General features: G+C 50.1%; 1 long non-coding RNA gene across 1 annotated transcript in view; it reads right to left on the reverse strand.

Annotated features, from left to right (window-relative positions):
• LOC149579069 (uncharacterized) overlaps positions 1 to 16,969 on the reverse strand; it is a 131,357-nt gene that overhangs the window by 16,532 nt on the left and 97,856 nt on the right. The window lies entirely within an intron of this gene.

Here is a 16,969-nt window from a genome sequence, read left to right on the forward strand (position 1 = left end):
AGTGCCAAATTCCGAGCGAGTGGGGTTTGTAAACTCCGCGAGGGCAGAAAAAACTTCCAAGTCCAAATTTCGAGCGGGTGGGGTTTGTAAATTTTTGTGAGGGCAGAAAAATCTTCCGACTGCAAATTCCAGGCGGGTCACCGGGTTTTGTAATTTTCGCGAGGGCAGACGACTCATGTACGTGATCCAAAATCGGTCAACTTATTTTTTTGGTTAATGCCCAAAGTTTTGAACTCAAATCGAGTTGGCTACCCCGACTCGAATCGCCTCCAAATTTTTTGCACAACCAATGTCACCGTGCTCAACTTGATTCTAAGTGCCCCGAGTCATGTACATGGTCCAAAAGAGGTCAACCCTTTTTTTTTTGGGGGTTAATGCCCAAAGTTTTCAACTCGAACCGTGTCGGCAACCTCGACGCGAATCGCCCCAATTACCCGAACCCTGACTCGAATCGCATCGAGCCTTAACCGCCTCCAATTTTTTTGCACGACTCATGTCACCGTGCTCGACATGATTCTAAGTGCGCCGAGTCATGTGCATGATCCAAAGGCGGTCAACTCTTTTTTTGGGTTAACGCCCAAAGTTTTCAACCCAAATTGTGTCGGCGACCCCGACTCGTATCGCCTCGAGCCTTAACTGCCTCCAGTTTTTTCGCAGGACTCATGTCACCGTGCTTGACTTGGTGCCCCGAGTCATGTACGTGATCCAAAAGCGGTTAACTTCTTCCTTCTTTGGTTAACACCCAAAGATTTCAACCCGAATCGTGTCAGCAACCCCAACTCAAATCGCCTCGAGCCTTAATCGCCTGCAATTTTTTCAAACCACTCATGTCACCGTGCTTGACTTGATTCTATGCACCCCAAGTCATGTACGTGATCCAAAAGCGATTAACTCTTTTTCTAGCTAACGACCAAAGTTTTTGAATCGACTCAGCTACCCCAACTCGAATTGCCTCGAGCCTTAACCGCCTCCATTTTTTTTTCGCTTGACTCATGTAATCGCACTCGCCTTGATTCTGAGTGGCCCGAGTCACTTACGTGATCCAAAACCGGGTAACTTTTTCTTTTTTCTTTTTTTTGTCAAGTCCCAAAGTTTTGAACTCGAATAGAGTCGGATGCCCCGACTCGAGTCGTCTCCAAATTTTTCGCACAACTCATGTCATTGTGCTCGATTTGATTCTAAGTGCCCCGAGCCGTGTACATGATCCAAAAGCGGTTAACTTTTTCTTTTTGGTTAACGCCCAAAGTTTTCAACCCGACCTGCCTCAACAACCTCGACTCGAAGCGCCTTGAGCCTTAGTGGCCTCCAATGTTTTTGCATGACTCATGCCACCATCAACTTTTTTCTCGAATCATGTCACCCAGGGCACCTCGATGCTACGTGGCCCGAGCCCTGTGCGCGATCCAAAACTGGGTAACATTTTTTTTTGAACTCCCAAAATTTCATTCTTTTTTGCCTTACGAGGCCTATCATGATCTCTCTCTATAAAGAAAATTCTCAAATCGGATCGTTTCAGCTACCCTACCTCAAATCTGGCTAGCTAGGCGTAACGCTTTGAGTCGGCTCGGCAATACGTGAACTGAAACTTGTGCGTGATCCAAAAGCGGGTAACTTGTTTTTTTTTTTTTTTTGTAATGCCCAAATTTTAGCGCTTTTCGCTGTACAGGGCCTCCCATGATTTTTTTTGTTTTTTTTTTTTTTTCCCCTCGTCGACCCACTTTGGCAACCCAATCGGGTCGCCCGAGGCTGGGGCGACGGGGATGGGTTGACCTAGTCGGGTGACCCAAGTTGGGTCGACCCAGGCGTGCGATCCTGGCTGGGGATAGCAAGTCGATTCTATAAGTTTGCTTGCCAATTTTGCTAGCCAGGTCAGCTCACCAAGTCATCTAACCATGTGGTCCTTGCCAAATCAAGAATTGACTCTTTAAGTCCACTCACAGCTCGTCAAGCCAGCTCACCAAGATGACTTACCGTCTCGCCTCACCAGGTTGCCCCACCAAATCGCCTCTTCTTTAAGACCGCTCACCATGTCGGCTCCCCAAGTCACCTCACCGAGTCGACTATTCAGGTTGCCTCACCAAGTCGACCCCTTAAGTTCACTCACCAAGTCAGCTCCCTAAGTCAGCTCACCAAGTCGAATCACCTAGTCATTTTACCATCTTGCCCTAGCAGGTGTGCTCGCCAAGTCACCCCGCCGAGTTGCTTCTCTAAGCCCACTCACCATGTCAGCTCACCAAGTCGGTTGTTCAAGTACATTGCCAAGTCAACTCTTTAAGTTCACTCACCAGGTCAGCCTGCCTAAGTCGCCTCTTTAAGTTCGTTCGCCAGGTCAGCCCGCCCAAGTTGTATCAGCGGGCTAACTTGCCGAGTCACCTCACGAAGTTGACTCTTTAAGTGTACTCACCAAGTCAGCTCACCAAGTCGACTCACCATCTCGCCTTGATAAGTTGGCTTGCCGAGTTACCCCACCAAGTCATCGCCTCTTTAAGCCTGCTCACTGTGTCAGCTCGTCAGGTCGGCTCACCAAGTCGACTAATCAAGTGGGCCCACCAAGTCACCTCAAGGATAGCTCCTCACCATGAGTCGCCTCACCATGTTGACTCAATGAGTCGCCTCACCATGTTGACTCTTTGAGCCTGCTCGCCAGGTCGCCTCACCAAGTCGACTCGAGTACGTTGGCAAGTCGACTCTTTAAGTTCGCTCGCCAGGTCGACTCGCCAAGTTAGCTCACCATGTCATCTCAACGAACCAACTCGCCGAGTCACCTCACCACGTCGGCTCTCTAATACCACTTGCCAAGTCGACCCACCAACTCGCCCCGTTAGGCCCACTCACCACATCGCCTCGTTAGGCCCACTCTCACCAAGTGGACTCTTTAAGTCTGCTCATAAAGTCGAGCCACCAAGTATTCTCACCAAGTCGACTCTTTAAGTCCTTTCATCGAGTCACCCCACCAATTACTCTCACCAAGTCAACTCTTTAGCTCCGTTCATAGAGTCACCCCACCAAGTCGACCCTTCAAGTGGGTTCATCAAGTCACCCCACCAAGTCGACTCTTTAAGTTCATTCATCAAGTCACCCCGCCAGGTCAGCCCACAAATTACTCTCACCAAGTCGACTCTTTAAGTTCATTCATCAAGTCACCCTGCCAGGTCGGCCCACCAAGTGGACTCTTTAAGTTCGTTCATGAAGTCACTCTGCCAAGTCGGCCCACCAGGTCGACTCTCTAAGTTCATTCATCAAGTCACCCCACCAGGTCAGCCCACCAACTACTCTCACCAAGTCAACTCTTTAAGTTTGCTCACCAAGTCACCTCGCCAGGTCGGCCCACCAAGTACTCTCACCAGGTCGACTCTTTAGGTTTGTTCATCAAGTCACCCCACCGAGTACTCTCACCAAGTCGACTCTTTAAGTTCGTTCATCAAGTCACCCCGCCAGGTCGGCCCACCAAGTACTCACACCAAGTCGACCCTTTAAGTTCGGTCATCAACTCACCCTGCCAGGTCAGCCCACCAAGTACTCTCACAGAGTCGACTCTTTAGGTTCGTTCATCAATTCACCCTGCCAGCTTGGCCCACCAAGTTCTCTCACCAGGTTGACTCTTTAAGTTCGTTCATCAAGTCACCCCGCTATTTCGACCCACCAAGTACTCTCACAAAGTTGACTCTCTAAGTTTGTTCATCAATTCACCCTGCCAGGTCAGCCCACCATGTACTCTCACCAAGTCACCCCGCTAGTTCGACCCACCAAGTTGACTCTCTAAGTCCGTTCATCAAGTCACCCCACCAGGTCGGCCAACCAAGTCAAATCTTTAAGTCCATTCATCAAGTCACGTGACCAGGTCAGCCCACCGAGTACTCTCGCCAAGTCGACTCTTTAAGTTTGTTCATCAAGTCACCCAGCCAGGTCGGCCCATCAAGTCACCAAGTACTCTGACCAAGTCGACTCTCTAAGTCCGTTCATCAAGTCACCCCGCCAGGTCAGCCCACCAAGTCGAATCTTTAAGTCCGTTCATCAAGTCACCCCACCAAGTACTCTAACCAAGTCGATTATTCGAGTGCGTTCATCAAGTTACCCGACCAACTACTCTCACCAAGTCGACTCTTTAACTATGTTCATCAAGTCACCCCACCAAGCACTCTCACCACGTCAACTCTTTAGGTCTGTTCATAAAGTCACCCCACCAAGTCGACCCTTCAAGTGCGTTCATCAAGTCACCCCACCAAGTACTCTCACCAATTTGACTCTTTAAGTCTTTTCATCAAGTCACCACACCAAGTACTCTCACCAAGTCAACTCTTTAGGACCGTTCATCAAGTCACCTTGCCAAGTCGACCCTTGAAGTCCGTTCATCAAGTCACCCCACCAAGTACTCCCACCAAGTCGACTCTTTAAGTCAGTTCATGAAGTCACCCAACCAGGTCGGCCCACCAAGGACACTCACCAAGTCGACTCTCTAAGTCTGTTCATCAGGTCACCCCACCGAGTACTCTCACCAAGTCAACTCTTTAGGTCCGTTCATCAAGTCACCCCGCAAAGTCGACCCTCTAAGTTCGTTCATCGAGTCACCCCACCAAGTCGACTCTTTAAGTCCTTTCATCAAGTCACCCTGCCAAGCCGACTCTTTAAGTCCGTTCATCAAGTCACCAGAACAACTACTCTCACCAAGTCGACTCTATAAGTCCGTTCATCAAGTCGGCCCACCAAGTACTCCCACCAAGTCAACTCTTTAAGTTCATTCATCAGTTCACCCCGCCAAGTACTCTCACCAAGTCAACTCTTTAGGTCCGTTCATCATGTCACCCCGCCAAGTCGACCCTTTAAGTCCGTTCATCAACTCGCCCTGCCGAGTTGCTTCTCTAAGCCCACTCACCATGTCAGCTCACCAAGTCGATTCTTCAAGTACGTTGCCAAGTCAACTCTTTAAGTTCTCTCACCAGGTCAGCCCACCCAAGTCGTCTCTTTAAGTTCGTTCGCCAGGTCAGCCCGCCCAAGTCGCATCATTGGGCTAACTCGCCGAGTCACCTCACGAAGTTGACTCTTTAAGTGCGCTCACCAAGTCAGCTCACCAAGTCAACTCACCATCTTGCCTCGATAAGTTGGCTTGCCGAGTTACCCCACCAAGTCGTTGCCTCTATAAGCCTGCTCACCGTGTCAGCTCGTCAGGTCGGCTCACCAAGTCGACTAATCAAGTAGGCCCACCAAGTCGCCTCAAGGATAGCTCCTCACCATGAGTCACCTCACCATGTTGACTCAATGAGTCACCTCAGCATGTTGACTCTTTGAGCCCGCTCGCCAGGTCGCCTCACCAAGTCGACTCGAGTATGTTGCCAAGTCGACTCTTTAAGTTCGCTCGCCAGGTCGACTCGCCAAGTCAGCTCACCATGTCATCTCAACAAACCAACTTGTCGAGTCGCCTCACCACGTCGCCTCTCTAATACCACTCGCCAAGTCGCCCCACTAACTCGCCCAGTTAGGCCCACTCACCACATCGCCCCGTTAGGCCCACTCTCACCAAGTGGACTCTTTAAGTCTGCTCATAAAGTCGAGCCACCAAGTACTCTCACCAAGTTGACTCTTTAAGTCCTTTCATCGAGTCACCCCACCAAGTACTCTCACCAAGTCAACTCTTTAGGTCCATTCATAGAGTCACCCCACCAAGTCGACCCTTCAAGTGGGTTCATCAAGTCACCCCACCAAGTTGACTCTTTAAGTTCATTCATCAAGTCACCCCGCCAGGTCAGTCCACAAATTACTCTCACCGAGTTGACTCTTTAAGTTCGTTCATCAAGTCACCCTGCCAGGTTAGCCCACCAAGTGGACTCTTTAAGTTCGTTCATGAAGTCACTCTGCCAAGTCCGCCCACCAGGTCGACTCTCTAAGTTCGTTCATCAAGTCACCCCGCCAGGTCAGCCCACCAACTACTCTCACCAAGTCGACTCTTTAAGTTTGCTCACCAAGTCACCCCGCCAGGTCGGCCCACCAAGTACTCTCACCAGGTCGACTCTTTAGGTTTGTTCATCAGGTCACCCCACCGAGTACTCTCACCAAGTCAACTCTTTAAGTTCGTTCATCAAGTCACCTCGCCAGGTCGGCCCACCAAGTACTCTCACCAAGTCGACCCTTTAAGTTTGATCATCAACTCACCCCGCCAGGTCGGCCCACCAAGTACTCTCACAAATTCGACTCTTTAGGTTCGTTCATCAATTCACCCCGGCAGCTCGGCCCACCAAGTTCTCTCACCAGGTCGACTCTTTAAGTTTGTTCATCAAGTCACCCTGCCAGTTTGACCCACCAAGTACTCTCACAAAGTCGACTCTCTAAGTTCGTTCATCAAGTCACCCTGCCAGGTCAGCCCACCAAGTCCTCTCACCAAGTCACCCTGCTAGTTCGACCCACCAAGTCGACTCTCTAAGTCCGTTCATCAAGTCACCCTGCCAGGTCGGCCCACCAAGTCGAATCTTTAAGTCCGTTCATCATGTCACGTGACTAGGTCAGCCCACCGAGTACTCTCGCCAAGTCGACTCTTTAAGTTTGTTCATCAAGTCACCCGGCCAGGTCGGCCCACCAAGTCACCAAGTACTCTCACCAAGTTGACTCTCTAAGTCCGTTCATCAAGTCACCCTGCTAGGTCGGCCGACCAAGTCGAACCTTTAAGTCCGTTCATCAAGTCACCCCACCAAGTACTCTAACCAAGTTGATTATTCGAGTGCGTTCATCAAGTCACCCGACTAACTACTCTCACCAAGTCGACTCTTTAACTATGTTCATCAAGTCACCCCACCAAGCACTCTCACCACGTCAACTCTTTAGGTCCGTTCATAAAGTCACCCCACCAAGTCGACCCTTCAAGTGCGTTCATCAAGTCACCCCACCAAGTACTCTCACCAATTCGACTCTTTAAGTCTTTTCATCAAGTCACCACACCAAGTACTCTTACCAAGTCAACTCTTTAGGACCGTTCATCAAGTCACCTCGCCAAGTCGACCCTTGAAGTCCGTTCATCAAGTCACCCCACCAAGTACTCCCACCAAGTCGACTCTTTAAGTCAGTTCATGAAGTCACCCAACCAGGTCGACCCACCAAGGACTCTCACCAAGTCGACTCTCTAAGACTATTCATCAGGTCACCCCACCGAGTACTCTCACCAAGTCAACTCTTTAGGTCCGTTCATCAAGTCACCCCGCAAAGTCGACCCTCTAAGTTCGTTCATCGAGTCACCCCACCAAGTCGACTCTTTAAGTCCTTTCATCAAGTCACCCCACCAAGCTGACTCTTTAAGTCCGTTCATCAAGTCACCAGAACAACTACTCTCACCAAGTCGACTCTATAAGTCCGTTCATCAAGTCAGCCCACCAAGTACTCCCACCAAGTCGACTCTTTAAGTCCGTTCATTAGTTCACCCCGCCAAGTACTCTCACCAAGTCAACTCTTTAGGTCCGTTCATCAAGTCACCCCGCCAAGTCGACCCTTTAAGTCTGTTCAACAACTCGCCTCGCCGAGTTGCTTCTCTAAGCCCACTCACCATGTCAGCTCACCAAGTTGGTTGTTCAAGTATGTTGCCAAGTCAACTCTTTAAGTTCACTCACCAGGTCAGCCCGCCCAAGTCGCCTCTTTAAGTTTGTTCGCCAGGTCGGCCCGCCCAAGTCGCATCAGTGGGCTAACTCGCCGAGTCACCTCACAAAGTTGACTCTTTAAGTGTGCTCACCAAGTCAGCTCACCAAGTCGACTCACCATCTCGCCTCGATAAGTTGGCTTGCTGAGTTACCCCACCAAGTCGTCGCCTCTTTAAGCCCTCTCACCGTGTCAGCTCGTCAGGTCGGCTCACCAAGTCGACTAATCAAGTAGGCCCACCAAGTCGCCTCAAGGATAGCTCCTCACCATTAGTTGCCTCACCATGTTGACTCAATGAGTTGCCTCACCATGTTGACTCTTTGAGCCTGCTCGCCAGGTCGCCTCACCAAGTCGACTCGAGTACGTTGCCAAGTCGACTCTTTAAGTTCGCTCGCCAGGTCGACTCGCCAAGTCAGCTCACCATGTCATCTCAACGAACCAACTCACCGAGTTGCCTCACCACGTCGGCTCTCTAATACCACTCGCCAAGTTGCCCCACCAACTCGCCCCATTAGGCCCACTCACCACATCGCCCCGTTAGGCCCACTGTCACCAAGTGGACTCTTTAAGTCTGCTCATAAAGTCGAGCCACCAAGTACTCTCACCAAGTTGACTCTTTAAGTCCTTTCATCGAGTCACCCCACCAAGTACTCTCACCAAGTCAACTCTTTAGGTCCGTTCATAGAGTCACCCCACCAAGTCGACCCTTCAAGTGGGTTCATCAAGTCACCCCACCAAGTCGACTCTTTAAGTTCATTCATCAAGTCACCCCGCCAGGTCAGCCCACAAATTACTCTCACCAAGTCGACTCTTTAAGTTTGTTCATCAAGTCACCCCGCCAGGTCGGCCCACCAAGTGGACTCTTTAAGTTCGTTCATGAAGTCACTCTGCCAAGTCGGCCCACTAGGTTGACTCTCTAAGTTCGTTCATCAAGTCACCCCGCCAGGTCAGCCCACCAACTACTCTCACCAAGTCGACTCTTTAAGTTTGCTCACCGAGTCACCCCGCCAGGTCGGCCCACCAAGTACTCTCACCAGGTCGACTCTTTAGGTTTGTTCATCAGGTCACCCCACCGAGTACTCTCACCAAGTCAACTCTTTAAGTTCGTTCATCAAGTCGCCCCGCCAGGTCGGCCCACCAAGTACTCTCACAGAGTTGACTCTTTAGGTTCGTTCATCAATTCACCCCGACAGCTCAGCCCACCAAGTTCTCTCACCAGGTCGAGTCTTTAAGTTCGTTCATCAAGTCACCCCGCCAGTTCGACCCATCAAGTAATCTCACAAAGTCGACTCTCTAAGTTTGTTCATCAAGTCACCCTGCCAGGTCAGCCCACCAAGTACTCTCACCAAGTCACCCCACTAGTTCAACCAACCAAGTCGACTCTCTAAGTTCATTCATCAAGTCACCCCGCCAGGTCGGCCCACCAAGTCGAATCTTTAAGTCCGTTCATCAAGTCACGTGACCAGGTTAGCCCACCGAGTACTCTCGCCAAGTCGACTCTTTAAGTTTGTTCATCAAGTCACCCGGCCAGGTCGGCCCACCAAGTCACCAAGTACTCTCACCAAGTAAACTCTCTAAGTCCGTTCATCAAGTCACCCTGCCAGGTCGGCCCACCAAGTCGAATCTTTAAGTCCGTTCATCAAGTCACCCCACCAAGTACTCTAACCAAGTTGATTCTTTGAGTGCGTTCATCAAGTCACCTGACCAACTACTCTCACCAAGTCAACTCTTTAACTATGTTCATCAAGTCACCCCACCAAGCACTCTCACCACGTCAACTCTTTAGGTCCGTTCATAAAGTCACCCCACCAAGTCGACCCTTCAAGTGCATTCATCAAGTCACCCCACCAAGTACTCTCACTGATTCGACTCTTTAAGTCTTTTCATCAAGTCACCACACCAGGTACTCTCACCAAGTCAACTCTTTAGGACCGTTCATCAAGTCACCTCGCCAAGTCAACCCTTGAAGTCCGTTCATCAAGTCACCCCACCAAGTACTCCCACCAAGTCGACTCTTTAAGTCAGTTCACGAAGTCACCCAACCAGGTCGTCCCACCAAGGACTCTCACCAAGTCGACTCTCTAAGTCTGTTCATCAGGTCACCCCACCGAGTACTCTCACCAAGTCAACTCTTTAGGTCCGTTCATCAAGTCACCCCATAAAGTCAACCCTCTAAGTTCGTTCATCGAGTCACCCCACCAAGTCGACTCTTTAAGTCCTTTCATCAAGTCACCCCGCCAAGCCGACTCTTTAAGTCCATTCATCAAGTCACCGTCCCGATCTGGCTGAGCCGTTATGGCCGAGCCATGCTGGCCGAGCCGATCTGGGCGAGCCATTCTGGCCGACCCGATCTGGTCGAGCCGTTCTGGGCAAGCCATGCTGGCCGAGCCGATCTGGATGAGCCATTCTGGCTGAGCCGATTTGGGCGACCTGTTCTAGACGAGCCATGCTGGCTAGGCCATGCTGGCCGAGCAATTCTGGCCGAGCCATGCTGGCCGAGCCGATCTGGGCGAGCCGTTCTGGCCGAGCCATGCTGGCCGAGCCGTTCTGGCCGAGCCATGCTGGGCGAGCCGTTCTGGCTGAGCCATACTGGCTGAGCCGATCTGGGCGAGCCGTTCTGGCCGAGCCATGCTGGCCAAGCCATTCTGGCCAAGCCATGCTGGCCAAGCCAATCTGGGCGAGCCGTTCTTGCTGAGCTCCAAAAACGGTGTCGTGGATGGTTGTTTGGTCGCCTCTGTGCCAACTCGATCGGCACAACATTGGGAATGGTTCGAAAGCGGTTGTCGTTCCAATGTGTCATCAGGATGTCTTGGAATGTGGCCTTTCAAGGGCGAGCTCATGTCTAGCACTTGGATTGTGCATCATCACAAGTGAATGGGGAGATCTCTTTGTGAACGGCGGCATGGCGATTGCAAGAGAAAATTGACTTAGTAGTCGGAGTGTTGGCCTTGGGCCATTGTGATGGCCTTGCAATTTCTCTATAATTGCAACCTATGTTTGCGCAGTAGTAGAGTTTGCATGTAAGATTGGCCTTTGTTCTTGACGGTTCCAAGTACTCTCACCGAGTCACCAAGTCACCATGCTGGCCGACCTGATCTGGGCGAGCCATTCTGGCCGACCCGATCTGGCCGAGCTCCAAAAATGGTGTCGTGGATGGCTGTTTGGTCACATTTTTCATTGAATTGGATTTTTAAGGGAGTTGTCCATGCTATCGCAGATTTCTAATGCAGAGCTAGCCTCACACTAATAGCTTATATAGGAGAGGTTGTTGCCGCGAGCCTCTCCCATGCCCCTTTCATTGATTCAACATTGGTGTCTAGGCGGATCGGATTGTTGGGTTTTCAAACGGTGTATGCTGATGTTGAATGAATGAAAGGGGCATGAAGCGATCTCCGTGCTTTTCCTCGGCTCTCCTTTAGATCATGTTTTCCGATGACTCAATTTTGGAAAAGGTGAGGCAGCGGTTGCCGATCCATGGCGTGTGTTTTTGGTGATTTTAAAACTTGATCTAAACGTGAGCCCTTGTCTAGCACTCCGGCGTTGCTTGGTATAATGGCAATTTGCTATGGGTGCTCGGCGCTCTAGCAATTTGTCATGGTGTACTTGTCACGGCTACATGGGAGCTTTAATATCGAAAGCTCTCAGCAAAAAATGGTCGCCGAGCCATGCTGGCCGACCCAATCTGGCTTAGCCGTTTTCATCGACCCGATCTGGCTCTTCTTTCTCACTCCATCGGCACAAATTCGGGAGTTGTTCGACAGCGGTTGTCGTTCCAATGTGTCATTGCGGTGATCTGGAGAGCGATGCTAAGGGTGGGAGCTTGCGTCTAGAATTTGGGGATGTTTATGCAAGCGAGCAGGGGAGCTTCTCTTATCGAAACCTCTCCGTGGCCTTAGAATATAGACCCAGTGCCGACGATTTGGAGAGCGATGCTAAGGGCGGGAGCTTGTGTCTAGCATTTGGGATGTTTGTGCAAGCGAGCAGGGGAGCTTCTCTTATCAGAACCTCTCCATGGCCCTTGAATATATAGACCCAGTGCCGACGATATCGATGGATACGAGCCTTGGATTCTAAATTTGTTCACAGCTAAGATTGGTTTTTGTGAGAGATGGGTATGAAAGCACATCCCGATTGCTACGCGGGAGCTCCCTAAGGTTGCCTCTGTGCCAACTCGATCAGCACAACATTGGGAATGGTTCGACAGCGGTTTTCGTTCCAATGTGTCGTCGGGGGATGTCTTGGAAAGTGGCCTAGCCTTTCAAGGGCGAGCTCGCGTCTATCACTTGGATTGTGTGTCACGTCGCAAGTGAATGGGGAGATCTCTCTATGAACGGTGGCATGGTGATTGCAAGAGAAAATTGACTTAGTCGGAGCATTGGCCTCGGGCCACTGTGATGGCCTGGCAATTTCTCTTTAATTGCAACCTATGTTTGCGCAGTAGCAGAGTTTGCAAGTAAGATGGTCCTTGTTCTTGAGAGTTCCAGGAGATGACCTTCGGAACTTTTGGATTGGGCCCCTTCAAGGTGAAATTCATCCAGTTGATCGGATGAGCTCGATGACCATTTCAGTCCCTTGGCTCCATGAATTCACATCTCCTAACCGACGACAATCTTTTGCTCCTTAGACGACCTCATAATAAATTGGGTCGTGGATGGTTGTTTGGTCAAAATTTTCAACGATTTGGATTTTTATGGCGGATGTCAGCGTGTTCGCTAATTTCTAATGCAGAGCGAGCCTCGCACTAATAGCTTATATAGGACAGGTTGTTGCCGCGAACCTCTCCCGTGCCCCTCTCATTGATTCAACGGCGGTGTCGAGGTGGATGGAAATGTCAGATTTTGAAATGGTGGATGCCAACATTGAATCAATTGGAGGGGCATGAAGCCCACCCTCGAGGGTGCTATTCCTCGACTCTCCTTTAGATCATGTTTTCTTGTCACTCAGCTGGCGCAATTTCGAAAAGCAGTTGGGCTGCACATCTTGAGTGACAAGGGAGCCTTTGTGATCAGAAGCTCCTCGTGGCCATTCGATGAGAAGAGCCATTGCTTGTGTGAGCAAGGACGAATGCAGCCTCGAATTCCAAACGAAATCAATGACATCGGATCTATATATAAGAGCAGAATGAAGCAGCAGCCCATTTGCAATGCACGGCTCCCCAAAGTTGCTATTCTTTCTCACTCCATCGGGGCACAAATTCGGGAGTTGTTCGACAGCGGTCGTCATTCCAATGGTGTCATTGCGGCGAAATTTGTTCACAGCTAAGATTGGTTTTTGTGAGAGATGGGTATGAAAGCACATCCTGATTGCTACGCGGGAGCTCCCTAAGGTCGCCTCTATGCCAACTCGATCGGCACAACATTGGGAATGGTTCGACAGCGGTTGTCGTTCCAATGTGTCATCGAGGGATGTCTTGGAAAGTGGTCTTTCTTTCAAGGGTGAGCTCGCGTCTAGCACTTGGGTTGTGCATCGTGTCACAAGTGGATGGGGAGATCTCTCTGTGAATGGTGGCATGGTGATTGCAAGAGAAAATCGACTTAGTCGGAGCCATTGGCCTCGGGCCATTGTGACGGCCTCGCAATTTCTCTTTAATTGCAACCTATGTTTGCGCAGTAGCAGAGTTTGCATGTAAGATGGGCCTTGTTCTCGAGAGTTCCAGGAGATGACCTCCGAAACTTTTGGATTGGGCCCCTTCAAGGTGAAATTCATCCAGTTGATCAGATGAGCTCGATGACCCTTTTAGTCCCTTGGCTCCATGAATTCACATCTCCTAACTGACGACAATCTTTTGCTCCTTAGACGACCTCATAATAAATTGGGTCATGGATGGCTGTTTGGTCAAAATTTTCAACGATTTGGATTTTTATGGCGGATGTCGGTGTGTTCGCTAAATTCTAATGCAGAGCGAGCCTCACACTAATAGCTTATATAGGAGAGGTTGTTGCTGCGAACCTCTCCCGTGCCCCTCATTGATTCAATGACGGTGTCGAGGCGGATGGAAATGTCGGATTTTGAAATGGTGGATGCCGACATTGAATCAATTGGAGGGGCATGAAGCCCACCCTCGAGGTGCTATTCCTCGACTCTCCTTTAGATCATGTTTTCTTGTCACTCAGCTGGTGCAATTTCGAAAAGCAGTTGGGCTGTGAGTCACGAGTGACAAGGGAGCCTTTGTGATCGGAAGCTCCCCGTGGCCATTCGATGAGAAGAACCATTGCTTGTGTGAGCAAGGACGAATGCAGCCTCGGATTCCAAATGAAATCAATGACATCGGATCTATATATAAGAGCGGAATGAAGCAGAAGCCCGTTTGCGATGCGCGGCTCCCCAAAGTTGCTATTCTTTCTCACTCCCTCGGGGCACAAATTCGGGAGTTGTTCGAGAGCGGTCGTCATTCCAATGGTGTCATTGCGGAAAAATTTGTTCACAGCTAAGATTGGTTTTTGTGAGAGATGGGTATGAAAGCACATCCCTATTGCTACGCGGGAGCTCCCTAAGGTCACCTCTGTGCCAACTCAATCGGCACAACATTGGGAATGCTTTGACAGCGGTTGTCGTTCCAATGTGTCATCGGGGGATGTCTTGGAAAGTGGTCTTTCTTTCAAGGGCGTGCTCGTGTCTAGCACTTGGGTTGTGCGTCACGTCACAAGTGAATGGTGGATGTCTTGGGGGATGTCTTGGAAAGTGGTCTTTCTTTCAAGGGCGAGCTCGCGTCTAGCACTTGGACTGTGCGTCGCGTCAGAAGTGGATGGGGAGATCTCTCTGTGAATGGCAGCATGGTGATTGCAAGAGAAAATTGACTTAGTCGGAGGCATTGGCCTCGGGCCATTGTGATGGCCTCGCAATTTCTCTTTAATTGCAACCTATGTTTGCGCAGTAGCAGAGTTTGCATGTAAGATGGGCCTTGTTCTCGAGAGTTCCAGGAGATGACCTCTAGAACTTTTGGATTGGGCCCCTTCAAGGTGAAATTCATCCAGTTGATCGGATGAGCCCGATGACCATTTCAGTCCCTCGGCTCCATGAACTCACATCTCCTAACTGATGACAATCTTTTTCTCCTCTGTCGACCTCATAAAAAATTGGGTCGTGAATGGCTGTTAGGTAGGAATTTTAAAGGATTTGGATTTTTAAGGCGGATGTTGGTGTGTTCACTAATTTCTAATGCAGAGCGAGCCTCGCACTAATAGCTTATATAGGAGAGGTGGTTGCCGCGAGCCTCTCTCGTGCCCCCCTCATTGATTCAACGCCGCTGTCAGGGCGGATGGAAATGTCGGATTTTGAAACGGTGGACGCCGACGTTGAATCAATTAGAGGGGCATGAAGCCCACCCTCGAGGGTGCTATTCCTGGACTCTCCTTTAGATCATGTATTCTTGTCACTTAGCTGGTGCAATTTCGGAAAAAGGTTTGGCAGCGGTTGCCAGCCCCTTAGCGCGTCTACTTGGTGATTTTAAAACTCGATCTAAAATGGGAGCCCTTGTCTTGCACCTCCGTCCAGTGTTGCTCGGGTATTGCACAAATTTTTGCCATCGGCGCGAATCCCCCAACGAATGCCTACATGCTTGGACCCTTCCCTAGCCTTGGCTACAAGGGGAGAGGTGGTTGCTGCGAGCCTCTCCCGTACCCCCCTCATTTATTCAATGCCGCTATCAGGGCAGATGGATATGTCAGATTTTGAAACGGTGGACAGCGACGTTGAATCAATTAGAGGGGCATGAAGCCCACCCTCGAGGGTGCTATTCTTGGACTCTCCTATAGATCATGTTTTCTTGTCACTCAGCTGGCGCAATTTTGGAAAAAGGTTTGGCAGCGGTTGCCAGCGCTCACTATGTCTACTTGGTGATTTTAAAACTCGATCTAAAATGGAAGCCCTCGTCTAGCACCTCCGTCCGGTGTTGCTCGGGTATTGCATAATTTTTTGCTATCGGCGTGAATCCCCCAACGAATCCCTAGCCTTGGACTCTCTCTTAGATCACCTTCTTCGATCACTCAACCGACGCAATTACGGAAGAGGCTTGGCAGCGGTTGCCATTCCACAGCGCGTCTGTTCAGCGATTTCGAAGTTGATCTACTAATGGCGAGCCCTTGTCTAGCCATGAGGTGGGTGCTTGGGGCTCTAGCAATTTTTTGTGTGCCTATCGCGGCTACAATGGGAGCTTTGATAACAAAAGTTCTCGGCGACCCTCCCCAATAGAAATCAGTGCTGGTGTTCACGAAAGACACGTTATTTGGATTTTTGGAATATTGGCACCAGCATCGTTTCTATTTGGAGGGCCGTGAAGCCATCCCAATTTTTCTCTGCAAGGGCTCTCTCCCTAGAGTCGTTCTCTATGCAACAACTTCTTCGGCACAAAATTTTTAGAATGGTTTGGCAGCGGTTGTTGTTCCAATGGTGCCGTTGTGGTGTCATTGCGGTGATCTGGAGAGCGATGCTAAGGGCGGGAGCTTGTGTCTAGAATTTGGGATGTTTGTGTGAGCGAGCAGGGGAGCTTCTCTTATCGAAACCTCTCAGTGGCCTTTGAATATATAGACCCAGTGCCGACGATATCGATGGATGCAAGCCCTTGGATTCCAAATTTGTCCACAGCTAACATTGGTTTTTGTGAGAGATGGGCACGAAAGCACATCCCGATTGCTACGCGGGAGCCCCCTAAGGTCGCCTCTGTGCCAACTCGATCGGCACAACATTGGGAATGGTTCGACAGCGGTTGACGTTCCAATGTGTCATTGGGGGATGTCTTGGAAAGTGGTCTTTCTTTCAAGAGTGAGCTCGCATCTAGACCTTGGATTGTGCGTCGCGTCACAGGTGAATGGGGATATCTCTCTATGAACGGCGGCATGGTGATTGCAAGAGAAAATTGACTTAGTCGGAGCCATTGGCCTCGGGCCATTGTGACGGCCTCACAATTTCTCTTTAATTGCAACCTATGTTTGCACTGTAGCAGAGTTTTTGCATGTAAGATGGGCCTTGTTCTCGAGAGTTCTAGGAGATGACCTCCGAAACTTTTGGATTGGGCCCCTTCAAGGTGAAATTCATCCAGTTTATCGGATGAGCTCGATGACCATTTCAGTCCCTCGGCTCCATGAACTCACATCTCCTAATCGATGACAATCTTTTGCTCCCCTGCCGACCCCATAAAAAATTGGGTCGTGAATGGCTGTTTGGTAGGAATTTTAAAGGATTTGGATTTTTAAGGAGAATGTCAGTGTGTTCGCTAATTTCTAATGCAGAGCGAGCCTCGCACTAATAGCTTATATAGGAGAGGTGGTTGCCGCGAGCCTCTCCCGTGCCCCCCTCATTGATTCAACACCGGTGTCAAGGCGGATGGATATGTCGAATTTTGAAACGGTGGACACCG

Source organism: Cupressus sempervirens, chromosome 1, assembly GCF_028749045.1.
Source record: "Cupressus sempervirens isolate cs-2001-9-10 chromosome 1, ASM2874904v1, whole genome shotgun sequence".
Lineage (NCBI taxonomy): Eukaryota > Viridiplantae > Streptophyta > Pinopsida > Cupressales > Cupressaceae > Cupressus > Cupressus sempervirens.